The sequence below is a fragment of the Schistocerca americana genome, chromosome 10, assembly GCF_021461395.2.
Source record: "Schistocerca americana isolate TAMUIC-IGC-003095 chromosome 10, iqSchAmer2.1, whole genome shotgun sequence".
In the NCBI taxonomy this organism is placed as follows: domain Eukaryota; kingdom Metazoa; phylum Arthropoda; class Insecta; order Orthoptera; family Acrididae; genus Schistocerca; species Schistocerca americana.
The window spans coordinates 104,440,785-104,467,637 of NC_060128.1; the positions used below are offsets into that span (position 1 = coordinate 104,440,785).

The window sequence follows — 26,853 nt, forward strand, 5'->3', positions numbered from 1 at the left end:
CAGGGCGATTCAAAAAAATTTTACAAACTGACATGGAACAAGGATCAGTAATCACATAGGAACTGGGGATCACAAATGCCATGAGAGGGTGCTACAGTCATGTGTGGGCTGGCATCATCGGAAACTGTTTAATTGGGCCGTACGTTTTCCCAGACTGACTCTATAATTGCACGTATCTTGTATTCCAACAACAGGTTCTGCCAAACATGCTGAATGATGATCCCATGCCTTTTCATCACCGCATTCAATTTCAGCACGATGGAGCCTCCAAGCATTTCAGCAGACAGGTGAGGGCACATCTGCAGGCAACCCTTCCCAGCTGCTGGATTGGTTATGCTGGGACAGTCGCATGGCCACCATGATCACCCTATCTGTCCCCAATAGATTTTTTCCTTGGGGTTATCTGAAGGGCCTTGTGTATGAAATACATGTTACACCACCGGAGGCTCTAGTGGACAAAATTGTTGCAGCAGCAGGATGCCTTTGAGATACACCAGATATCTTTGAGAGAGTGCGCCATTCAATGCAGTATCAACTCAGGTGTGTCTCGATGCATCTGGGTGAAACGTTGAACATCTCCTGTTGTGTGTTCCATTTGTAACCTGTGACTAAATAACTGCAACACCATTTAATAGCCCTGTATGGCCTTTACGACCCCTGATTCCTTTGCTATTACTGATCCTTGCTGTATGCCCGCTGTGCCTTGTCAGTTTGTGAAGTTTTTTAAATCACCGTGTAGATGTTTGACGTAGGTGTAAAGATCAGTTCCTTTGAGCCTTTTCGTTAAATACATGAAGTGGCACAAAATGTAGTAATGAGAATCATACACTAGTTTTACTATTTGTAGCCATTTCTTTTGTCAGTGGATTTTTATCACAGTCAGTGAGTTAGTTAGTTGCTTACCATTATGGCGATGCTTCCAAAGAATTTTTGATTTTTCAATCGTTGAATTTTGATGTACAGGCACTTTAAACTTGTTACAAGGCTGGTAGCAGACATGCAAAGAACAAAGATTATCTACTATTCTGACTTCGTTATTGGCAGCTAGTGCAATGCACAATCCTACTAAGGAGGACTGACATGGCATAAAGATAACAGCCGTTGTTTCAAAGAAATGAGTAGGTAGAAAATACCGCATTATAAAACTTGAGTTTGAACTTTGACAATGCTACATTGTTTAGTATTTGTTTGGGAACTATCAATAGTGAACAGTCTCAGCGAATTTGCAGACATGGATAAAACTGATCCTTGTTATGTGATATAGTATTTTCAGTTGAAAGGTCTTAGTTCATCTTATATTAAAGAGCTAGAATAAACTGTGGGGTGGGGTCTGCTCCTTCATTTACAACAGTAAAATATTGGGTGGTAGAGTTCAAGCAAGGCTGCAAGAGCTGCCAAGACAGGCATAGCATTGGCCGACCAAATGTAGTAATCACAACAGGAAGTGTGAAGAAAATGCACAAAATCATATCAGATAACTGTCAATTGAAATGCACAAGCTGTCAGACATCATAGGCATTTCAAACTGTGTTGTACATAGCATAATGGCTAAAAATGTGGACACAAGAAACCTGTGTGCAACAAGAATGCCATATTTACTCCCGGTGGAACAAAAACACTGTCATGAGGACGTGTCGGTCAATTGTTTGGCCATGTTTCACTACAATAAAGTCAAGTTCGTGTGTTGATTCATAACTGTGGATGAAACCTGTGTCCATCACCTTAAACCAGAGATAAAGTGAAAGTCAAAACAGTGGACTGCAAGGCTTCATCTGCTGCAAAGAAGCCAAAGACAGTTCCATCTACAGGGAAGGTCATGGTGTCAATTTTTAGGGATACATGTGTGATAATTTTCACCGATTGTCTTCCAAAAGGGAAAGCAGTCAATAATGCTTATTATGTGAACTTATGCTAGCATTCGAATGATGAAATCAATCAAAAACAGTCATACTTAGCTAAATAGAAAGTTTTTTTTTCATCTTGACGGTGCACCAGTCCATACATCCATTATCACCATGCTCAAAATCATTGCTTTAAAAGTTCAAATTGCTTCCTCATGCTCCCTATTTACCAGATTTAGCTGTCTCTCATTATTTTCTATTTCTGAACTTGAAAGAAACAGATTGGTGTTAAAAGATTAGCCAAAAAACATTCGGAGTCTGCAGTCAATTGTGAATTGTGGTTTATTCATCTCATAATCCACATAATCTAAATCTGTTGTGACTCGCCAATCTTTCAAAGTGCTGCCGTGCAGTTACGCACATCCTCTACATGCGGCACTGTCTGCCAGCCATGCAGCAGCAGCGCCACCTAAGCGGTCAGCCAGCCAGCGGCTGCTAGACTTGGACTCAGTTATGATTTGACTGTTAAAGTGTACACACGTCTTACTCTGTTTACTTGATCTGTGACTTACATTTATTGCGTCTTCCTTGAAATATATTTGTTCAACTTGAAGTTACTACAAATGGTGATGAGATAGTGATTTTTCTTTTCCATCGTTGACACACATGTTTCCATGGCTACTTTAGAGCAACTATTACAAGGTCTCATAGGACAGCAAACACTTCTCACAAATGCGATTCGTAATTTCGTCGTGGCGTCAAATGCGGGGTGTCTCTCGTTGTTGTCTCTACCCAGTTTCCCTTCCTTATGACGAGACGGCAGAAGACTGGTCTGATTACGAAAAATGTCTTCGTCAGCACTTCTTGGTATCTCATGTCGCGGACGAACAAACTGTAAGTCTCTATTCCTTTCATGGATTTCACCTCAAATGTATCGGTTGTTGTTGCAATTGGCTCCTTTGAAAGATCCTGCGTCTTTGTCCTTTGCTGAAATGTGCTCACTTCTGTCCGTCTATTTTCAAAAGCAAACGCATGTGGTACCCTCTCGTGTTGCCTTTTATCGTTGTCAAAAACAACCGAATCAATCCTATCACACTTGGGCTGCTGAACTTCACGACCTCAGTAGAAAGTGTCAATTTGTTACTGAAGTTCACAAAGAATCCTACGCCGATTCCATGGTACAGGATCCTATTATCCGATCGGCGCCCGACAAAGAAGTTCGGCAACATGCCCTTCAGTTGGCAAATCCGACTCTAGACGAAGTCCTATCCATCGCTCAGTCTTTTGAAATTTCTTGCACTGCTGGAGCGCAAATAGAGGCATGGGGCAACGTCGGGGAAATACGACCTCTATGCGATGTTGACGAAGCATGTGGCGTGTCCCCACCAGCCGACGTGGCCACAGTACGCTCCCAAGCGCAGCCTCAGCATAACCGTAAACGAACCTCTAAGAAACTGCAGCAAAACCCACAGCAACTTCCTTCATGTCCACAGTGTTTTACAAAACATTCACGAGAAGATTGTCCACAACGTTGGGCCGTGTGTCACAAATGCAAAAAAAAGGGTCATGTGTCATCCGTTTGTAAATCCGACCGCATACATGCTGTTCATGAACATGACGCTGATTCTGATTCTGTGTTGTCTGTCAATTGTCCTTCTTCCCTTTCAGGGAAGTTATTCCTCACTGTCCAAATACCTGGTCGAGATGTTCGCATGCAGGTGGATACTGGTTCTGCTGCCACTATCATCGATTCTCAGACGTACTTTCAGTTGGGTTCTCCAATCCTGTCACCTGTCACTAGGCAATTACAGACTTACAATAAACAGAAGATTTCTCTCTTGGGACAATTTGATGCTGAGGTATCTTACAAATCTGTCGTTCGCACTGTTCCCATATTTGTGGTCGACCATAGTAACGCAGAGCATCTTTTTGGTTTCGATGCCTTTCGCATTTTTGGGTTCTCCACAGATGACTCTGTCAATCTCGTCTCTGATGCTATTCCTTATGCTCAATTGGATTCCATGTCGACGACATTTTTGTCCCTTTTTTCTCCTGGGTTAGGCCGTGCAAACGACTTTGAAGCTCATATCACGCTCAAACCCACTGCTCGGCCTAAGTTTTTTCAGTCTCGGCCCATTCCTGTGGCCCTTCGTGATCAGGTCAAACGGGAGCTGGATTGTCTCACTGCTTCAGTGGTCTTGCTTCCTCTCACTTTCAGTGACTGGTCCTCTCCTGTCATTGTTGTTGCTAAGGCAAATGGTGATATTTGGCGATTTCAAACCCACTGCAAATGCTAAATGCCTTATTGACACTTACCCTATGCCTCGACCTGAAGAATTGTTCACTAAACTTACTGGAGGCCAGTATTTTTCTAAACTTGACCTGTCAGAAGCTTATCATCAACTTCCTCTCAACATTGCTTCCTGGCAGTTCCTGGTCCTTAACACGCTTTTAGGCCTCTATCAATACCAACGATTGCTATTCGGGGTTGCAAGCGCCCCTGCTCTCTTTCAGCGATTCTTGGAACAATTATTGCTCACTGTCCCTGGGTGTATAAATTACCAGGATGACATTGTTGTCACTGGCTCCACCACTGACGAACATCTTCAAAATCTCCACACACTTTTTCTTGTCTTACAGACTGCTGGTCTTAAATGTAATCTTCAGAAATCAAATTTTTTCAGGCATCTATCACGTGCTTGGGGTTTCATCTCTCTCTGGATGGTATTCGTCTGCTTCAGCAAACTGTTGCTGCGATTGATGCCTTTCTGTGCCCTACATCTGTTAAGGAACTGCAGGCCTTCTCAGGGAAAATAGCATACTGTCACAAGTTTTTACCGTCTGCTGCTTCAGTGACTCAGCCGTTGCATTGCCTGTTGCATAAAAATGTGCCTTTTCACTGGTCCGTGTCATGTGATGCGGCTTTCCATAAATTGAAGACTATGCTGAAACAGGCCCCATGCCTAGCTACTTATCGACCTGGCCAACATCTTGTTCTTGCCATGGACGCCTCTCAATACGGGGGCGGTGCAGTCCTTGCGCACCGTTTTTCTGACGGTTCTGAACAACCCATTGCTTATGCCTCCAAAACGCTCACGGATGCCCAACAAAAGTATTCTCAAATTGAAAAAGAAGCTTTGGCCATTATTTATGCTCTTCATAAGTTTGGTGTTTTTCTCTATGGATCCAAATTTCATCTTGTTATGGATCAAAAACCACATGTTTCCTTGTTTCATCCATCAACATCACTTCCCGACAAGGCTGCACACCGCCTCCAGCGTTGGGCTCTTTACTTGTCTCATTTCAATTATGAGATTCATTTCCGGCTGACGGCCCAACATGCGAATGCTGATGCACCGTCTCGCCTTCCCATGGATCCTGATCTGGCATTCAATAGGGACGAACTTTTGTGTTTCCACCTGGATGTTGCCGAGCAGCGGGTTGTGGACTGGTTCCCCATCACCGGGGACCGGTTGGTGGCTGCTACGGGTTCTGACCCTACCCTCTCCCGGGTTTTACGCTATATTCAGAAGGGTTGGCCAGATCGGCCGTCCGCTAAGACTTCTGATCCGTTGCAGAACTACTACACTTTGCGTTACCGCCTCACGGCTAATGATGGTGTTATTGTCCTTTCCACCGACAATGCTTCGCCGTGTGTTGTGGTACCTGCGTCTTTGCGTGCTTCGGTCTTGCGCCTCCTTTACCAAGGGCACTGGGGTATCTCTCTCACAAAATCTCTGGTGCGCCGTCATGTGTACTGGCCCGGCATCGACTCTCAAATCGCACACATGGTCGCTGCCTGCGGCCCTTGTGCGTCACAGGCCGCTGCCCGGAAGTCATCTTTGTCTCCGTGGCCTTCGCCTGAGAAGCCCTGGGAGCATATTCATGCTGACTTCACGGGACCTTTTTTAGGTACTTATTGGCTTCTTGTTATTGACGCCTACTCTAACTTTCCTTTCATTGTCCGCTGCATGTCGCCTACCACCGCGGCAACCACCAATGCTCTAGCTTTGGAAGGCCTTCCCTCTACTCTTGTTACTGATAATGGTCTGCAAATTGCCTCTTCCGATTTTGCGGATTTTTGTGCCCGCCATGGCGTCATGCATGTCACGGCCCCTCCGTTCCATCCACAGTCAAACGGTGAGGTTGAACGACTGGTCCGCACATTTTAAGGCTTAGATGAGGAAACTCCTGACTTCTTCTTCTGCTGCTGATGATGCGCTTCTCCAATTTCTGGCTTCTTATCGTTTCACCCTCATGGGCGACCAGAGCCCGGCTGAGCTCTTACATGGCCGACAGCCCAGCACGCTACTTCGTCTTCTGCGGTCTTCCACCTCACGGCCCTGGGTGCCTTCGCTTGGCCGGTTCACCGACGACGACCTCGTCTGGGTACGGGGATACGGCAGGCGGCCAAAATGGAGTCCTGGCTGCATCTTATGACACCGTGGCTGACGCCTGTATGAAATCCAGATGGACACGGGTGTTGCAGTGCATCATTTGGACCAGCTTCAGCCTAGTGTGCCGGCAACGCCTGTTCCGGATGCCACTACACCGCCTTCGGCTCTACCTGATGCTCGGGATACTGGAATCTCTCATTACTCACAATGTAGTCCTCTCACCATCATATCAATGCCAGCACAAGAACTGACACCACCAGGAGACGTGCCCATGCAGGAACCAGATGACCATCATCTGTCGGAGCAACTCTACTCGCCTCCTCCTCCTACGGACACGGACACGTTGCCCATGTCTCCTGTTATAACAACTGGACTTGCCGCAGCGGGCAGATTGGTGCACGGGACCCCAGCAGATTCGACCCCCATGTCTCCTGTCATCTCGACCCATTATTATTGGGGACACTTCCGTCCGTACGGGAAGCCTCTTCCTCGAGACTTTATGGCCAGTCAAATGACACCTATGGACGTTAGCAATCTACAGGCCACCTCCATAAAGTCCTGTGCAAAAAATTCAAAGGGGGGAAAACTGTTGTGACTCGCCGATCTTTCAAAGTGCCGCTGCGCAGTTACACACGTCCTCTACATGCGGCGCTGTCTGCCAGCCATGCAGCAGCAGCAGCAGCGCCACCTAAGCGGCTAGCCAGCCATCGGCTGCTAGACTTGGATTCAGTTATAATTTGGCTGTTAAAGTGTACACACGTCTTACTCTGTTTACTTGATCTGTAACTTACATGTATTGCATCTTCCTTGAAATATATTTGTTCAACTTGAAGTTACTACAAAATCATTTGATTCAGGAACAGGAGACATGTCAAAATTGTGGTAAAATTTCACCATAAACATAGAACAGCTGATGTTAACAGAAAGCATAATAATAATAATAATAGAATTTTGTTATATATACACACAATAAAATCTGGCTGCATATTAAAATGTTTTGCCCATTAACCTGTTATACATTGTCATCCCCATACACAGTGGAGTCTGTGAACATTATTTCAACTGGTGTGTGGGTAACATAAAATAATTTTTATTTCTCTTGTTATATGTGTGGTTAAAATAATTTTTGTCTGCTGTGAAGGAAGATTATAATTTCATAAATGTACATTGAGTGAACAGTTTAGATTTGTAGTTTCTGAAATAATGGGTGCCAACACTCTGTTGTGCAGTACACATGTATCTGACAATTTTCTTTCACAGTTTCAGTATTCAATATACACTGCTTGAACTGCCCAAGAAAATTATACATCTAATAATAGATTCAAAATAACTATGATAACAATTTTTCACGTGCTCAAGTCAATGGAATTGGCTAGTATTTTATTTGCATTGCAAATGCAAAACTGCATAGTTTATGTGATAGGAAGTCAATATGTATGTTCAAGCTTAAGTTCTTGTCCACATTTAGTCCTAGGAGTTTGACCATGTCAGCGTCTTACATAAGTTGACTGTTATGTTGTATTTTAAGTTCCACACATTTCGAATGTTTGGTTTTGAAATATGCTGTATGGGCTTTTACAATGTTCAGTTTCAGCCCATTTAACTGAAACCAGTTTTCTAAGGTATCCAGTCTGCTTATGATATATCTCTGAATTTTTTCAGCATCGTCATCTTCAATTAAAATAGAAGTATCATCTGCAACTTTGCTCTGCTGATCCAATGATCTGTATGTCTTGCAATAAAGTTATTCACTGAATCCAGAGTATTTTTTCTTGTTTGAGATCCAGATTGGTTACTTATAATATTATCATTTTTTACAATAAAATTTTTGATCTGGTTTGCAGCTACTTTCTCTAGAACTTTTGGCAGGCCTGGAAGAATAAAAATAGTGTGATAGTTTTCCATGTCTTTCCTTCACCTATCCTTGAACAGAAGTCTGACTTCTGCATGCTTCAAAACATCAGGAAAGCATCTCTGTTTAAAAGATTGGTGGAATATTTTAGTTAGGGGAGGTGCTATTATGTCACACATTGTTTCAGTCACTTTAGTGGGTATCCAATCCCGCTTAGCAGAGTGTTTATTTTTTAAGGACAATGTAACATTTTCCACATCCTTTATTGTGACTTTTTTAAAATCTGTAAGATACTCAGCTTCTTGGTGGAGTGCTAAAGGATTTACTTTACTCTGATACTCTGCTACATCAACATATGACTTTGCAACATTTATGAATCAATCATTTAAACACTCTGATATTTGAGCTGGGATTTTTATGTTGTACAGTGAACTTATTGTCTGCCATTTTTCTGACTACTTTCATAACTTTTTTAAATATAGTTTTATAATGATGAACATACTCAGTAAAATGTCTCTTTTTATTGTATTTATGTTCATTGTGGAGTTTCCTCTTACTGGCACTATAAATTTTTATACCCTGAGTTATCCATTTAAGTTTATTAGTTGTTTTGTTACTCATGGTTCTAAGTGGAAAAGTTTATTAAATCTTTCAGGAAAGCTACTTAAAAAATTCTTAAAGTTACTATTTGGCAAAATACAGCTGTTGTAAGGCCATTCAGTATCTCTTAACTTATTTCTAAATGTAACTGAATTTTTTTTATCAAATTTCCTTTTCATATGGCTTTTTTTTTTTTTTTTACTTGAAATTTTGTTGTTAATTTTTGGTAGTTCAAAGAATAATGCAGAGTGGTCAGAGATCCCTAAATCTATACCTATGCCTAATTTGTGGAGCTGAATGGTTCTCACTGTTGTTGTGGTCTTCAGTCCTGAGACTGGTTTGATGCAGCTCTCCATGCTACTCTATCCTGTGCAAGCTTCTTCATCTCCCAGTACCTACTGCAACCTCCATCTTTCTGAATCTGCTTAGTGTATTCATCTCTTGGTCTCCCTCTACGATTTTTACCCTCCGCGCTGCCCTCCAATGCTAAATTTGTGATCCCTTGATGCCTCAGAACATGTCCTACCAACTGGTTCCTTCTTCTCGTCAAGTTGTGCCACGAACTCCACTTCTCCCCAATTCTATTCAATACCTCCTCATTAGTTATGTGATCTACTCATCTAATCTTCAGCATTCTTCTGTAGCACCACATTTCGAAAGCTTCTATTCTCTTCCTGTCCAAACTATTTATCATCCATGTTTCACTTCCATACATGGCTACTCCCCATACAAATACTTTCAGAAACGACTTCCTGACACTTAAATCTATACTCGATGTTAACAAATTTCTCTTCTTCAGAAATGCTTTCCTTCCCATTGCCAGTCTACATTTTATATCCTCTCTACTCCAACCATCATCAGTTATTTTGCTCCCCAAATAGCAAAACTCCTTTACTACTTTAAGTGTCTCATTTCCTAATCTAATTCCCTCAGCATCGCCCGACTTAATTTGACTACATTCCATTACCCTTGTTTGCTTTTGTTGATGTTCATCTTATATCCTCGTTTCAAGACACTGTCCATTCCGTTCTACTGCTCCTCCAAGTCCTTTGCTGTCCCTGACAGAATTACAATGTCATTGGCGAACCTCAAAGTTTTTATTTCTTCTCCATGGATTTTAATACCTACTCCGAATTTTTCTTTTGTTTCCTTCACTGCTTGCTCAATATACAGATTAAATAACATTGGGGAGAGGCTACAACCCTGTCTCACTCCCTTTCCAACCACTGCTTTGCTTTCATGCCCCTCGACTCTTATAACTGCCATCTGGTTTCTGTACAAATTGTAAATAGCCTTTCGCTCCCTGTATTTTACGCTTGCCACCTTTAGAATTTGGAAGAGAGTATTCCAGTCAACATTGTCAAAAGCTTTCTCTAAGTCTACAAATGCTAGAAACATAGGTTTGCCTTTCCTTAATCTTTCCTAGAATACATAAAAGTCTATAAAATGCTACACTGTACAATGTACTTGCAGTGAGACAGTTGCAATTCCTGTAATCCGTCGCCCATGGGCCTCCTGGGTCCATGGATAAACCGAGAAAATCCACCAAATTACGCCCCACACAGACAGACCCAGCCTGCACATTAGTGGGAAACTATGGGTTTCAGATCGGCACCCACAGAAATGGTCTGCAACCTTGGCCCGTTGATGAAATTAGACTGCAGTGATCACCCACATAACAGACACTTTGCGCAAATACTCTGAGAATCAATGAGGATAGGTAGTAACTCAACATAAAGATGATCGCTGAGCCACACACAGGCACATAGAAAAGACAATCACACTTTCACAACTAAATTTTTGGCCATAGCCTTTGTCAGAAAACAAGAGAACATACACGTTCACACAATCACTCAGACACAACTCATGCACACATGACCATTGTCTCTGGGCACTTCGTCAGCAAGCTCTGAGAATCAGATCCAAACAAACCACTCCCCAAGCCTGAGTTTCCACTGCTAGTTTTCCTGTGTTTCAGTTGGCTTAAAGAAATCAGTATACTGTCGAAGCAAGATATGTGGAGGAAGACGTGGAGTAAATAGAGTGTGGGTGAAGTTGTGTAAAGATATATCTGTGTCTGTTTTGACAGTAAAATAGAGTAACACTATAATGTACCTGTAGTATGGTTGTGTAGTGCCTTCAGAAGTCATACATATCGTCCCACACTAACATCATTCAGGATTTCCTGCAGACACAGTTCTGCTCTGTCACAGATAAGAAGTGCATCAAAGTCTGGAAGTGAACTGCCACAGCAAATGGAAGCACACACCAAAGCTGAAGTATGTGGGACAGTATGATTCTTGTGGACAAAACACCATGAAATTCTGGTGGCAGGTGGACCACATGCAATGTTGCATCGAGCTGTAGTGAAATGTGATCAACAGTTTCACCGAGTTTGCACAGATGTGGGTGATTGCAACCAGGAAGGAAGGCTACTGACATTGACCATAGATGACAATGTTTGGGCAATCTTTTTTGGCAAGCTGAAAGAACATAAAGGAGAAAAAGATTTTACAATGATGAGGAAATTCGCATGGCAGTTCTCGAAGGCTCTGTGACTGTGGAGCAGATTTCTATCATCGAGGAATTGAACGACTGGTAGAATTTCCTGAGCGTTGTTTACAGATAATTGGTGACTATGTTGGAAATAGTGTCATGCACCTGTGTCACTTTGAAGTGCAGTTCCAGTGTTCAATAAAAATTACTTGACCTGCCATAATAATGGGTAAATTACGTTTCAAAGTCTCTTCATATAAATACAGTACTGAAAAGTCCTGGCAGAATGTAAATAATTTGCGTGTGAAGGTATTAACTGACTGAATAATAGACACAAAGGAATTAAAGGTATTAGCTCCCAGTGGGCATTGATTCATATTAATGGAGCAAGCTGAAAATTTGTGCCAGACTAGGATTCGAACCTGGACCTCCTGCTATAGCAGGCAGACGCACTGACCACTGTGCCATCCAGACACAGTGATAATCACAACCACACAGATTACCCTGGCACACCTCCTGTCAGATCCAAATCCTCAACTTATACTATTCACTACTGAAGGGATCACATTAATTATATATGTGGCTAGCGTACTCTGTGTGGTTGTGGTGATCACTGTGTCAGGATGGCACAGTGGTCAGCACATCTGCCTTATAAGCAGGAGACCTGGGTTGAAATCCCAGTCCGGCAAAAATTTTCGACTTTCCCCATCGATATAAATCAGTGCTCACTGACAGCTAATGTGTTTAATTCCTTTGTGCCTCAATTTATAGTGAATGCAAGATCAAAATGGTGTCTGTTCTTTCAGACATGTCCGAAAGAACAGACACCACATAAATTGCAAAATAGTAATCATCAAAAGGTATGCGGATAAGACAGAACTTTGCTAGCTTTCGGACAAATCTTTTTTGAGCTAGAGTGCAAAGACATATGCGCCCACACTCACAATGGCCACACTGTACTGGCTGAATTCGCTGTGCTGCAACTGCAGTTCTGCAGCTAGACTGGGATAAGGGATTCTATCGTGTAAAGTGAGAGGACCTCTCGTTCCGCAGCTGCACACGCTAACCACAGGACCACAGCACTCCTGAGCTCTCACTCTCCTTGATGTTACCTGTCTTGGGCATGGATTACTCAGTTTGTAAATTTGCTTATTTTTTTCGTAGTTCCACACAACTTCTTCCTGTTTTCTCGATTGATCTGTGTTCAGTTTTTCAAGGTCTATCCACTGTGCCAGCTTATAACTTAATCTGAGGGGGGGTGCGATGGGGAGGTTCCCTTGTAAGGAACGTATCACACTTGTACTCAAATGCAAAACACATTACTGAGAGATGTCCAATATTCTGTGTTTCGTATCAGGAGTGAGCTTTTGAGGCACCTCCAGTACACACAGTTTTCCTGTATGGCAGTTCTGCAATGATGGCCTGTACAGATTCTTGTGGTATGGCACACTTACCTGAGAGCTGTGTCCATAATTTACTTTGATGAGTTCATCAATCCGATTTTGATGAGTCTTGTCAGTTACAGTATGCAGTCATTCCCTCTCAGCTCTGTCATACATGTTGAGGTTCGCACCACCATTTCCTTTATTATGAGCAATGTCGCTCATAACTGATGTCGATATAATGATCATTCTAACCGCTTTCATTTTTCTATGGATTTCAATTGGAGGATCGTTTTCTGCAGTTAGAAAGTCTATTACAGCACATTATTTGTCACACATTGCTATGCTACACGGTAAAATATACAGACTTCTAGCAGCAGAAGGTTGCAACTTCCATACGTGAAGTGGGAAAGTCACCCAATAACATGCATGACATGTAACCAACAGTGAGACAAGAATTTAGAAAAATCAGTGGCATTACTTTTCAGCATGCCCTTGTATTTACACTGCAGATATTTTGTCTGCAAATGCAATTTATATAGTAACGATGCTCTTGTTGGGAAGTGGCCCAATTTTAATAATTAATTTCTAAGTATTGTTTTAAACCAAAGACTGAGACTAAGTAAAGTTCTAATTTCTTTCCAAATGTGTTTCCCTTTCTGTGCTTCTTATTCTGTATTGTAGTTCACTGTACTGAATAAATCCAGCCTTATGTTCATCTTAAAATGGTTTTATGTAACTGTATATGTTATGCTCCATCCACATGTTTCAGAATTCTCCACCAGAACAATTCAGTCTCCCGCACCAGTTGACTTCACTGAAATTTGGTAAGTTACTTGAAACAACAGACCACTCTTCCAGCAAGGCAAAAACCATAGCCATGGGTTCTGCATTTCTGCTTTCAGCACAAGGTCTTTCCACATGCACAGCTGTGCAGTTTCACTCATCATCTTTACTTCTCTTCTCAATCACGTCACTTTTACATTGTATCCTTAAAAGTGTTCACTGTTTCATGTTTCGATTGTGTATTACAGGCAAAGGCATGATGCATGCAGTTTCATAGAATATGAAACACCTTCTATAGCACCATTCTGAAGGGCAAATAAAAAAAAAGTACCACTCTTCTACTGGCATACTTACCATAACTGAAACATTTGCTTTGTCCATTTTCATTAAATATTAACTTACTTATTTCTCCATGTAGCTAATGGCTGACATATATTTTTAGTAACTGCTTCAATGCTTCATGGTTCAGCAGCTAGATGATCAGCCCTTATATTAGGTGTGGCGTGCAGTACAACAGATTCGTAAATTGTGATTTATTCATCTAATGATGTACATTTGCAATCCATTTGGTTTGCATATAGGAGGTACATCAAAAATTTATAATACTGTTTCTATGATTTTTACACTAATAAATAATAGTATTAAAATAAATAATATAACACTATAATGATATTTCTTGGGATATGTAACACATTGTATCCAGCTCAAATTTTCGGTTTGACCAGCACGAGTTCATCTACCAAGTAATAAAATTTTAGTGGCAGTACGTCACATAGCTTTCTTTTATGTGGACTTGAGTTCATCTGCATTAGCCTGTGTGCTTTTAATTTATTGTAATTTATTTATATAATGAATTCAAAGTAGCTTGTATATACTACTTTTCATGTGTTCATGTCAGTTGCAGTTGATAATATTTGTATTGCAAATGCAAAGCTTCCCAGTTTATTTGCTAGATGCTCAACACGTGCCTGGCAGCTCAAATTTTTATCCAGATTTAAACCTAAGAAACTGACTGAGTCAGCTTATTCTACAATCTTGATTGTTGTGAACAGTCTTAATTTGCTCACATTTCTATTGTTTGGTTTTGAACTGCATCATTATGTGTGTTAGTTATGTTTAGATTCAACCCATCTAGCTGAAACCAAGTTTCTAAGGTACTGATGACAGATTTGGGAATTTTTTCCGAATCCTGATTTTCAACTAAGACATTAGTTCATTTGTGAACAGAACTGACGGGGAACTGATATTTAATGGCAGGTCATTGACATAGAAGAGGAATAGGACTGGGCCTAGTATGGAATCTCTTGGAACACTCTGACATATTTTTTTTTGGTTACAGTAATAATTTGCCCCATTTAAAGAGATACTAACTCTTTGCTTTTATTTGCTAAGTAGGATTTAAGCCATTGCTATAAATTAGAGTTTTTCATTCTTATTTGTACCTTTACATATTTTAATACAATAATTGGTAGGAACTCTTTAGAAGTGCCAAGGAAGCCCATTGGTTTATTTTTTTTTTTTATTTTTATTTTTTTATTTCAGGTACAGCAGTAATTCCACAAGGTATCAGCAATTCCTCAAGGTATACAAAATACAAATGGGAATGAGTTGTTGATTTTTAAACAAAATGCAAATGAATAGTGTTTCAATAATCAAGATCATTTGTGAGCTGAACATTAATTCAGATACCTGTGTTATTAAGAGTTTACTTTCTACACAAGACCACATTGCTATACTGGATCATCACTTAGAAACTACAACAAAACAAAATAGGGCCAGCAGTCAGATAATAGCATAAGCACTGAACAAATGATGAGATTTACAAAACACAGTGTGTGAATGAATGAATTCTCCCTTGAGAACTTAATTTCTCATAAGTGGTTGACATTTGTGTTGCTATCCACAGAAAATTTGCTTGAGAAAAAATTACTGTAATATTACAAGGAGACAGAATGCCTGACCAGTACTTATGGTACTTCAGCAGAGGAAATTCTAAGGTCTGTAGGTAGACACATTATAAAAGTAGTAGAAAACTATCAACCTAGCTTTCAGAGCTGTTAATTCCTTTGTCTGGGAGGAAATAGGGAAAGGTTGGGGAAGGCTGGAAAGGAGGAACAAGTTGCACAGGTGCCCGATTGGGAGGAATGAGAGAGAGAGAATGAGGGACAGGGAGAGAGAGAGGGGGGGGGGGGAGGAGAGAGAGAGAGAGAGAGAGAGAGAGAGAGAGAGAGAGAGAGAGAGGTGAAAGGGAGATGAGATGCCTAAGGGAGAAGGAGTTTCTGATTGAGAATTCAGAGTGGAATTCTGCATTCTGGTGCAATAAATTTGAAACAAAATACAGACATTTATTAACAGTCCTTTCCTCTTTGTACCTCTTTATATCATCTGATTATCTAGGCTCAAAGACCGATGAGTCCTGTTTCATTCATTCATCATGTTCCTTAGAGTCCATCCAGATAAAGGATTTTAGAGGATGTGCAATAAGTTAAGATATGCCTTACCAAAATACAATTATAGAAAATAAACTGTATAGTGTATTGACAGCAAACTACACCATCTGACAAGAAAAGTAAATCAACTGGAAGACATAGTTGGACGTTAATGTAACTTCGTACACATACACACCATCAGTAGATATGTAAATATATGCCAAGACAAAAAGAAGACACATCACAAAGGAAGTAGCCAAATGGGGTGGAATTGGTTATGTGATGTACATGCACAGGCAAGCAAATTATTATAATTTCAGAGAAATTCGATCATTTATTCAAGAGAAATAGCTCACAAATTAAGCAAGTCAATAACGTATGGTTCCACCTCTGACCCTTATGCAAGCAGTTATTCAGTTTCGCATTGACTGATTGATTGGCTGAGTGGATATCGTCCTGAATTCTGTCCACCTGGCACATAAAATTGTCAAATCCCTGGAGGGCAAGGCCCTTAATGCTCCAAACGTTCTTAACTGGGGAGAGATCCAGTCACCTTCCTGGCCAAGGCACAATTTGGCAATCATGAAGACAAACAGTAGAAACTCTAGACTTGTGTGGGCAGGCATTATATTGCTGATATGTACACCCAGTATAGCTTCCCATGAAGGGCAAGAAGTACGGTGTAGTAAGTTTTTGATGTAGCACTGAGTTGTAAAGAGTGCTGCGGATGACAACCAAAGGGATCCCAGACTGTCCCTCCTGAGTGTCAAGCCGTATAGTGGGCGGCAGTCGCCTTGGTGTGCCACCACTGTTTGGGGCATGTCCCGATACATCTTCTGCCTGAATCTCATTGACTGAAGTAGAATTATCCTCGTATGTGAGTCATGCTTCAAACTTAGCTCCAACAATCAGCGAAGAGTGTACAGACATGCCCCGTAAGTGGTGGTATACCAACCTGACTTTCACCCGCCACATGGCTCGACAATCAAGAGTGATGGTTTGCAGTGACATTTCTTTCCGTAGCAGGACCCCCTCAGTTGTCAGCTGTGGAACCCTTACACCACAGTGGTATGTCAATGATACTCTATGCCCCGTTTTGTTGCCCTTCATGGAAAGCCATTCTGAGCTCTTACATCTAACATCTACATCTATGTGATTACTCTGCAATTCACAATAAAATGCCAGGCAGAGGGTTCAATGAACCATCTTCAAGTTGTCTCTCTACCGTTCCACTCTAGAACGGTGCGTGGGTAAAACGAGCACTTAAATTTTTCTGTGCAAGCCCTGATTTCTCCGTATGTAGGTGGGTGCCAACAGAATGTTTTTGCAATATGAGGAGAAAACTGGTGACTGAAATTTCATGAGAATATCCCGTTGCAATGGTGATGAGATAGTGATTTTTCTTTTCCATCGTTGACACACATGTTTCCATGGCTACTTTAGAGCAACTATTACAAGGTCTCATAGGACAGCAAACACTTCTCACAAATGCGATTCGTAATTTCGTCGTGGCGTCAAATGCGGGGCGTCTCTCGTTGTTGTCTCTACCCAGTTTCCCTTCCTTACGACGAGACGGCAGAAGACTGGTCTGATTACGAAAAATGTCTTCGTCAGCACTTCTTGGTATCTCATGTCGCGGACGAACAAACTGTAAGTCTCTATTCCTTTCATGGATTTCACCTCAAATGTATCGGTTGTTGTTGCAATTGGCTCCTTTGAAAGATCCTGCGTCTTTGTCCTTTGCTGAAATGTGCTCACTTCTGTCCGTCTATTTTCAAAAGCAAACGCATGTGGTACCCTCTCGTGTTGCCTTTTATCGTTGTCAAAAACAACCGAATCAATCCTATCACACTTGGGCTGCTGAACTTCACGACCTCAGTAGAAAGTGTCAATTTGTTACTGAAGTTCACAAAGAATCCTACGCCGATTCCATGGTACAGGATCCTATTATCCGATCGGCGCCCGACAAAGAAGTTCGGCAACATGCCCTTCAGTTGGCAAATCCGACTCTAGACGAAGTCCTATCCATCGCTCAGTCTTTTGAAATTTCTTGCACTGCTGGAGCGCAAATAGAGGCATGGGGCAACGTCAGGGAAATACGACCTCTGTGCGATGTTGACGAAGCATGTGGCGTGTCCCCACCAGCCGACGTGGCCACAGTACGCTCCCAAGCGCAGCCTCAGCATAACCGTAAACGAACCTCTAAGAAACTGCAGCAAAACCCACAGCAACTTCCTTCATGTCCACAGTGTTTTACAAAACATTCACGAGAAGATTGTCCACAACGTTGGGCCGTGTGTCACAAATGCAAAAAAAAGGGTCATGTGTCATCCGTTTGTAAATCCGACCGCATACATGCTGTTCATGAACATGACGCTGATTCTGATTCTGTGTTGTCTGTCAATTGTCCTTCTTCCCTTTCAGGGAAGTTATTCCTCACTGTCCAAATACCTGGTCGAGATGTTCGCATGCAGGTGGATACTGGTTCTGCTGCCACTATCATCGATTCTCAGACGTACTTTCAGTTGGGTTCTCCAATCCTGTCACCTGTCACTAGGCAATTACAGACTTACAATAAACAGAAGATTTCTCTCTTGGGACAATTTGATGCTGAGGTATCTTACAAATCTGTCGTTCGCACTGTTCCCATATTTGTGGTCGACCATAGTAACGCAGAGCATCTTTTTGGTTTCGATGCCTTTCGCATTTTTGGGTTCTCCACAGATGACTCTGTCAATCTCGTCTCTGATGCTATTCCTTATGCTCAATTGGATTCCATGTCGACGACATTTTTGTCCCTTTTTTCTCCTGGGTTAGGCCGTGCAAACGACTTTGAAGCTCATATCACGCTCAAACCCACTGCTCGGCCTAAGTTTTTTCAGTCTCGGCCCATTCCTGTGGCCCTTCGTGATCAGGTCAAACGGGAGCTGGATTGTCTCACTGCTTCAGTGGTCTTGCTTCCTCTCACTTTCAGTGACTGGTCCTCTCCTGTCATTGTTGTTGCTAAGGCAAATGGTGATATTTGGCGATTTCAAACCCACTGCAAATGCTAAATGCCTTATTGACACTTACCCTATGCCTCGACCTGAAGAATTGTTCACTAAACTTACTGGAGGCCAGTATTTTTCTAAACTTGACCTGTCAGAAGCTTATCATCAACTTCCTCTCAACATTGCTTCCTGGCAGTTCCTGGTCCTTAACACGCTTTTAGGCCTCTATCAATACCAACGATTGCTATTCGGGGTTGCAAGCGCCCCTGCTCTCTTTCAGCGATTCTTGGAACAATTATTGCTCACTGTCCCTGGGTGTATAAATTACCAGGATGACATTGTTGTCACTGGCTCCACCACTGACGAACATCTTCAAAATCTCCACACACTTTTTCTTGTCTTACAGACTGCTGGTCTTAAATGTAATCTTCAGAAATCAAATTTTTTCAGGCATCTATCACGTGCTTGGGGTTTCATCTCTCTCTGGATGGTATTCGTCTGCTTCAGCAAACTGTTGCTGTGATTGATGCCTTTCTGTGCCCTACATCTGTTAAGGAACTGCAGGCCTTCTCAGGGAAAATAGCATACTGTCACAAGTTTTTACCGTCTGCTGCTTCAGTGACTCAGCCGTTGCATTGCCTGTTGCATAAAAATGTGCCTTTTCACTGGTCCGTGTCATGTGATGCGGCTTTCCATAAATTGAAGACTATGCTGAAACAGGCCCCATGCCTAGCTACTTATCGACCTGGCCAACATCTTGTTCTTGCCATGGACGCCTCTCAATACGGGGGCGGTGCAGTCCTTGCGCACCGTTTTTCTGACGGTTCTGAACAACCCATTGCTTATGCCTCCAAAACGCTCACGGATGCCCAACAAAAGTATTCTCAAATTGAAAAAGAAGCTTTGGCCATTATTTATGCTCTTCATAAGTTTGGTGTTTTTCTCTATGGATCCAAATTTCATCTTGTTATGGATCAAAAACCACATGTTTCCTTGTTTCATCCATCAACATCACTTCCCGACAAGGCTGCACACCGCCTCCAGCGTTGGGCTCTTTACTTGTCTCATTTCAATTATGAGATTCATTTCCGGCTGACGGCCCAACATGCGAATGCTGATGCACCGTCTCGCCTTCCCATGGATCCTGATCTGGCATTCAATAGGGACGAACTTTTGTGTTTCCACCTGGATGTTGCCGAGCAGCTGGTTGTGGACTGGTTCCCCATCACCGGGGACCGGTTGGTGGCTGCTACGGGTTCTGACCCTACCCTCTCCCGGGTTTTACGCTATATTCAGAAGGGTTGGCCAGATCGGCCGTCCGCTAAGACTTCTGATCCATTGCAGAACTACTACACTTTGCGTTACCGCCTCACGGCTAATGATGGTGTTATTGTCCTTTCCACCGACAATGCTTCGCCGTGTGTTGTGGTACCTGCGTCTTTGCGTGCTTCGGTCTTGCGCCTCCTTTACCAAGGGCACTGGGGTATCTCTCTCACAAAATCTCTGGTGCGCCGTCATGTGTACTGGCCCGGCATCGACTCTCAAATCGCACACATGGTCGCTGCCTGCGGCCCTTGTGCGTCACAGGCCGCCGCCCGGAAGTCATCTTTGTCTCCGTGGCCTTCGCCTGAGAAGCCCTGGGAGCATATTCATGCTGACTTCACGGACCTTTTTTAGGTACTTATTGGCTTCTTGTTATTGACGCCTACTCTAACTTTCCTTTCATTGTCCGCTGCATGTCGCCTACCACCGCGGCAACCACCAATGCTCTAGCTTTGGAAGGCCTTCCCTCTACTCTTGTTACTGATAATGGTCTGCAAATTGCCTCTTCCGATTTTGCGGATTTTTGTGCCCGCCATGGCGTCATGCATGTCACGGCCCCTCCGTTCCATCCACAGTCAAACGGTGAGGTTGAACGACTGGTCCGCACATTTTAAGGCTTAGATGAGGAAACTCCTGACTTCTTCTTCTGCTGCTGATGATGCGCTTCTCCAATTTCTGGCTTCTTATCGTTTCACCCTCATGGGCGACCAGAGCCCGGCTGAGCTCTTACATGGCCGACAGCCCAGCACGCTACTTCGTCTTCTGCGGTCTTCCACCTCACGGCCCTGGGTGCCTTCGCTTGGCCGGTTCACCGACGACGACCTCGTCTGGGTACGGGGATACGGCAGGCGGCCAAAATGGAGTCCTGGCTGCATCTTATGACACCGTGGCTGACGCCTGTATGAAATCCAGATGGACACGGGTGTTGCAGTGCATCATTTGGACCAGCTTCAGCCTAGTGTGCCGGCAACGCCTGTTCCGGATGCCACTACACCGCCTTCGGCTCTACCTGATGCTCGGGATACTGGAATCTCTCATTACTCACAATGTAGTCCTCTCACCATCATATCAATGCCAGCACAAGAACTGACACCACCAGGAGACGTGCCCATGCAGGAACCAGATGACCATCATCTGTCGGAGCAACTCTACTCGCCTCCTCCTCCTACGGACACGGACACGTTGCCCATGTCTCCTGTTATAACAACTGGACTTGCCGCAGCGGGCAGATTGGTGCACGGGACCCCAGCAGATTCGACCCCCATGTCTCCTGTCATCTCGACCCATTATTATTGGGGACACTTCCGTCCGTACGGGAAGCCTCTTCCTCGAGACTTTATGGCCAGTCAAATGACACCTATGGACGTTAGCAATCTACAGGCCACCTCCATAAAGTCCTGTGCAAAAAATTCAAAGGGGGGAAAACTGTTGTGACTCGCCGATCTTTCAAAGTGCCGCTGCGCAGTTACACACGTCCTCTACATGCGGCGCTGTCTGCCAGCCATGCAGCAGCAGCAGCAGCGCCACCTAAGCGGCTAGCCAGCCATCGGCTGCTAGACTTGGATTCAGTTATAATTTGGCTGTTAAAGTGTACACACGTCTTACTCTGTTTACTTGATCTGTAACTTACATGTATTGCATCTTCCTTGAAATATATTTGTTCAACTTGAAGTTACTACAAAATCATTTGATTCAGGAACAGGAGACATGTCAAAATTGTGGTAAAATTTCACCATAAACATAGAACAGCTGATGTTAACAGAAAGCATAATAATAATAATAATAGAATTTTGTTATATATACACACAATAAAATCTGGCTGCATATTAAAATGTTTTGCCCATTAACCTGTTATACATTGTCATCCCCATACACAGTGGAGTCTGTGAACATTATTTCAACTGGTGTGTGGGTAACATAAAATAATTTTTATTTCTCTTGTTATATGTGTGGTTAAAATAATTTTTGTCTGCTGTGAAGGAAGATTATAATTTCATAAATGTACATTGAGTGAACAGTTTAGATTTGTAGTTTCTGAAATAATGGGTGCCAACACTCTGTTGTGCAGTACACATGTATCTGACAATTTTCTTTCACAGTTTCAGTATTCAATATACACTGCTTGAACTGCCCAAGAAAATTATACATCTAATAATAGATTCAAAATAACTATGATAACAATTTTTCACGTGCTCAAGTCAATGGAATTGGCTAGTATTTTATTTGCATTGCAAATGCAAAACTGCATAGTTTTTGTGATAGGAAGTCAATATGTATGTTCAAGCTTAAGTTCTTGTCCACATTTAGTCCTAGGAGTTTGACCATGTCAGCGTCTTACATAAGTTGACTGTTATGTTGTATTTTAAGTTCCACACATTTCGAATGTTTGGTTTTGAAATATGCTGTATGGGCTTTTACAATGTTCAGTTTCAGCCCATTTAACTGAAACCAGTTTTCTAAGGTATCCAGTCTGCTTATGATATATCTCTGAATTTTTTCAGCATCGTCATCTTCAATTAAAATAGAGGTATCATCTGCAACTTTGCTCTGCTGATCCAATGATCTGTATGTCTTGCAATAAAGTTATTCACTGAATCCAGAGTATTTTTTCTTGTTTGAGATCCAGATTGGTTACTTATAATATTATCATTTTTTACAATAAAATTTTTGATCTGGTTTGCAGCTACTTTCTCTAGAACTTTTGGCAGGCCTGGAAGAATAAAAATAGTGTGATAGTTTTCCATGTCTTTCCTTCACCTATCCTTGAACAGAAGTCTGACTTCTGCATGCTTCAAAACATCAGGAAAGCATCTCTGTTTAAAAGATTGGTGGAATATTTTAGTTAGGGGAGGTGCTATTATGTCACACATTGTTTCAGTCACTTTAGTGGGTATCCAATCCCGCTTAGCAGAGTGTTTATTTTTTAAGGACAATGTAACATTTTCCACATCCTTTATTGTGACTTTTTTAAAATCTGTAAGATACTCAGCTTCTTGGTGGAGTGCTAAAGGATTTACTTTACTCTGATACTCTGCTACATCAACATATGACTTTGCAACATTTATGAATCAATCATTTAAACACTCTGATATTTGAGCTGGGATTTTTATGTTGTACAGTGAACTTATTGTCTGCCATTTTTCTGACTACTTTCATAACTTTTTTAAATATAGTTTTATAATGATGAACATACTCAGTAAAATGTCTCTTTTTATTGTATTTATGTTCATTGTGGAGTTTCCTCTTACTGGCACTATAAATTTTTATACCCTGAGTTATCCATTTAAGTTTATTAGTTGTTTTGTTACTCATGGTTCTAAGTGGAAAAGTTTATTAAATCTTTCAGGAAAGCTACTTAAAAAATTCTTAAAGTTACTATTTGGCAAAATACAGCTGTTGTAAGGCCATTCAGTATCTCTTAACTTATTTCTAAATGTAACTGAATTTTTTTTATCAAATTTCCTTTTCATATGGCTTTTTTTTTTTTTTTTACTTGAAATTTTGTTGTTAATTTTTGGTAGTTCAAAGAATAATGCAGAGTGGTCAGAGATCCCTAAATCTATACCTATGCCTAATTTGTGGAGCTGAATGGTTCTCACTGTTGTTGTGGTCTTCAGTCCTGAGACTGGTTTGATGCAGCTCTCCATGCTACTCTATCCTGTGCAAGCTTCTTCATCTCCCAGTACCTACTGCAACCTCCATCTTTCTGAATCTGCTTAGTGTATTCATCTCTTGGTCTCCCTCTACGATTTTTACCCTCCGCGCTGCCCTCCAATGCTAAATTTGTGATCCCTTGATGCCTCAGAACATGTCCTACCAACTGGTTCCTTCTTCTCGTCAAGTTGTGCCACGAACTCCACTTCTCCCCAATTCTATTCAATACCTCCTCATTAGTTATGTGATCTACTCATCTAATCTTCAGCATTCTTCTGTAGCACCACATTTCGAAAGCTTCTATTCTCTTCCTGTCCAAACTATTTATCATCCATGTTTCACTTCCATACATGGCTACTCCCCATACAAATACTTTCAGAAACGACTTCCTGACACTTAAATCTATACTCGATGTTAACAAATTTCTCTTCTTCAGAAATGCTTTCCTTCCCATTGCCAGTCTACATTTTATATCCTCTCTACTCCAACCATCATCAGTTATTTTGCTCCCCAAATAGCAAAACTCCTTTACTACTTTAAGTGTCTCATTTCCTAATCTAATTCCCTCAGCATCGCCCGACTTAATTTGACTACATTCCATTACCCTTGTTTGCTTTTGTTGATGTTCATCTTATATCCTCGTTTCAAGACACTGTCCATTCCGTTCTACTGCTCCTCCAAGTCCTTTGCTGTCCCTGACAGAATTACAATGTCATTGGCGAACCTCAAAGTTTTTATTTCTTCTCCATGGATTTTAATACCTACTCCGAATTTTTCTTTTGTTTCCTTCACTGCTTGCTCAATATACAGATTAAATAACATTGGGGAGAGGCTACAACCCTGTCTCACTCCCTTTCCAACCACTGCTTTGCTTTCATGCCCCTCGACTCTTATAACTGCCATCTGGTTTCTGTACAAATTGTAAATAGCCTTTCGCTCCCTGTATTTTACGCTTGCCACCTTTAGAATTTGGAAGAGAGTATTCCAGTCAACATTGTCAAAAGCTTTCTCTAAGTCTACAAATGCTAGAAACATAGGTTTGCCTTTCCTTAATCTTTCCTAGAATACATAAAAGTCTATAAAATGCTACACTGTACAATGTACTTGCAGTGAGACAGTTGCAATTCCTGTAATCCATCGCCCATGGGCCTCCTGGGTCCATGGATAAACCGAGAAAATCCACCAAATTACGCCCCACACAGACAGACCCAGCCTGCACATTAGTGGGAAACTATGGGTTTCAGATCAGCACCCACAGAAATGGTCTGCAACCTTGGCCCGTTGATGAAATTAGACTGCAGTGATCACCCACATAACAGACACTTTGCGCAAATACTCTGAGAATCAATGAGGATAGGTAGTAACTCAACATAAAGATGATCGCTGAGCCACACACAGGCACATAGAAAAGACAATCACACTTTCACAACTAAATTTTTGGCCATAGCCTTTGTCAGAAAACAAGAGAACATACACGTTCACACAATCACTCAGACACAACTCATGCACACATGACCATTGTCTCTGGGCACTTCGTCAGCAAGCTCTGAGAATCAGATCCAAACAAACCACTCCCCAAGCCTGAGTTTCCACTGCTAGTTTTCCTGTGTTTCAGTTGGCTTAAAGAAATCAGTATACTGTCGAAGCAAGATATGTGGAGGAAGACGTGGAGTAAATAGAGTGTGGGTGAAGTTGTGTAAAGATATATCTGTGTCTGTTTTGACAGTAAAATAGAGTAACACTATAATGTACCTGTAGTATGGTTGTGTAGTGCCTTCAGAAGTCATACATATCGTCCCACACTAACATCATTCAGGATTTCCTGCAGACACAGTTCTGCTCTGTCACAGATAAGAAGTGCATCAAAGTCTGGAAGTGAACTGCCACAGCAAATGGAAGCACACACCAAAGCTGAAGTATGTGGGACAGTATGATTCTTGTGGACAAAACACCATGAAATTCTGGTGGCAGGTGGACCACATGCAATGTTGCATCGAGCTGTAGTGAAATGTGATCAACAGTTTCACCGAGTTTGCACAGATGTGGGTGATTGCAACCAGGAAGGAAGGCTACTGACATTGACCATAGATGACAATGTTTGGGCAATCTTTTTTGGCAAGCTGAAAGAACATAAAGGAGAAAAAGATTTTACAATGATGAGGAAATTCGCATGGCAGTTCTCGAAGGCTCTGTGACTGTGGAGCAGATTTCTATCATCGAGGAATTGAACGACTGGTAGAATTTCCTGAGCGTTGTTTACAGATAATTGGTGACTATGTTGGAAATAGTGTCATGCACCTGTGTCACTTTGAAGTGCAGTTCCAGTGTTCAATAAAAATTACTTGACCTGCCATAATAATGGGTAAATTACGTTTCAAAGTCTCTTCATATAAATACAGTACTGAAAAGTCCTGGCAGAATGTAAATAATTTGCGTGTGAAGGTATTAACTGACTGAATAATAGACACAAAGGAATTAAAGGTATTAGCTCCCAGTGGGCATTGATTCATATTAATGGAGCAAGCTGAAAATTTGTGCCAGACTAGGATTCGAACCTGGACCTCCTGCTATAGCAGGCAGACGCACTGACCACTGTGCCATCCAGACACAGTGATAATCACAACCACACAGATTACCCTGGCACACCTCCTGTCAGATCCAAATCCTCAACTTATACTATTCACTACTGAAGGGATCACATTAATTATATATGTGGCTAGCGTACTCTGTGTGGTTGTGGTGATCACTGTGTCAGGATGGCACAGTGGTCAGCACATCTGCCTTATAAGCAGGAGACCTGGGTTGAAATCCCAGTCCGGCAAAAATTTTCGACTTTCCCCATCGATATAAATCAGTGCTCACTGACAGCTAATGTGTTTAATTCCTTTGTGCCTCAATTTATAGTGAATGCAAGATCAAAATGGTGTCTGTTCTTTCAGACATGTCCGAAAGAACAGACACCACATAAATTGCAAAATAGTAATCATCAAAAGGTATGCGGATAAGACAGAACTTTGCTAGCTTTCGGACAAATCTTTTTTGAGCTAGAGTGCAAAGACATATGCGCCCACACTCACAATGGCCACACTGTACTGGCTGAATT

At 42.0% G+C, this 26,853-nt stretch overlaps 2 non-coding genes across 2 annotated transcripts; both read right to left on the reverse strand.

Annotated features, from left to right (window-relative positions):
- Positions 1 to 11,586: 11,586 nt before the first annotated feature.
- On the reverse strand, positions 11,587 to 11,660 carry Trnas-gcu. Its single transcript has one exon. It is a non-coding gene; the product is annotated as a tRNA-Ser (tRNA).
- A 14,623-nt stretch (positions 11,661 to 26,283) lies between these two features.
- Positions 26,284 to 26,357, reverse strand: Trnas-gcu. The gene has a single exon. It is a non-coding gene; the product is annotated as a tRNA-Ser (tRNA).
- Positions 26,358 to 26,853: the final 496 nt, after the last annotated feature.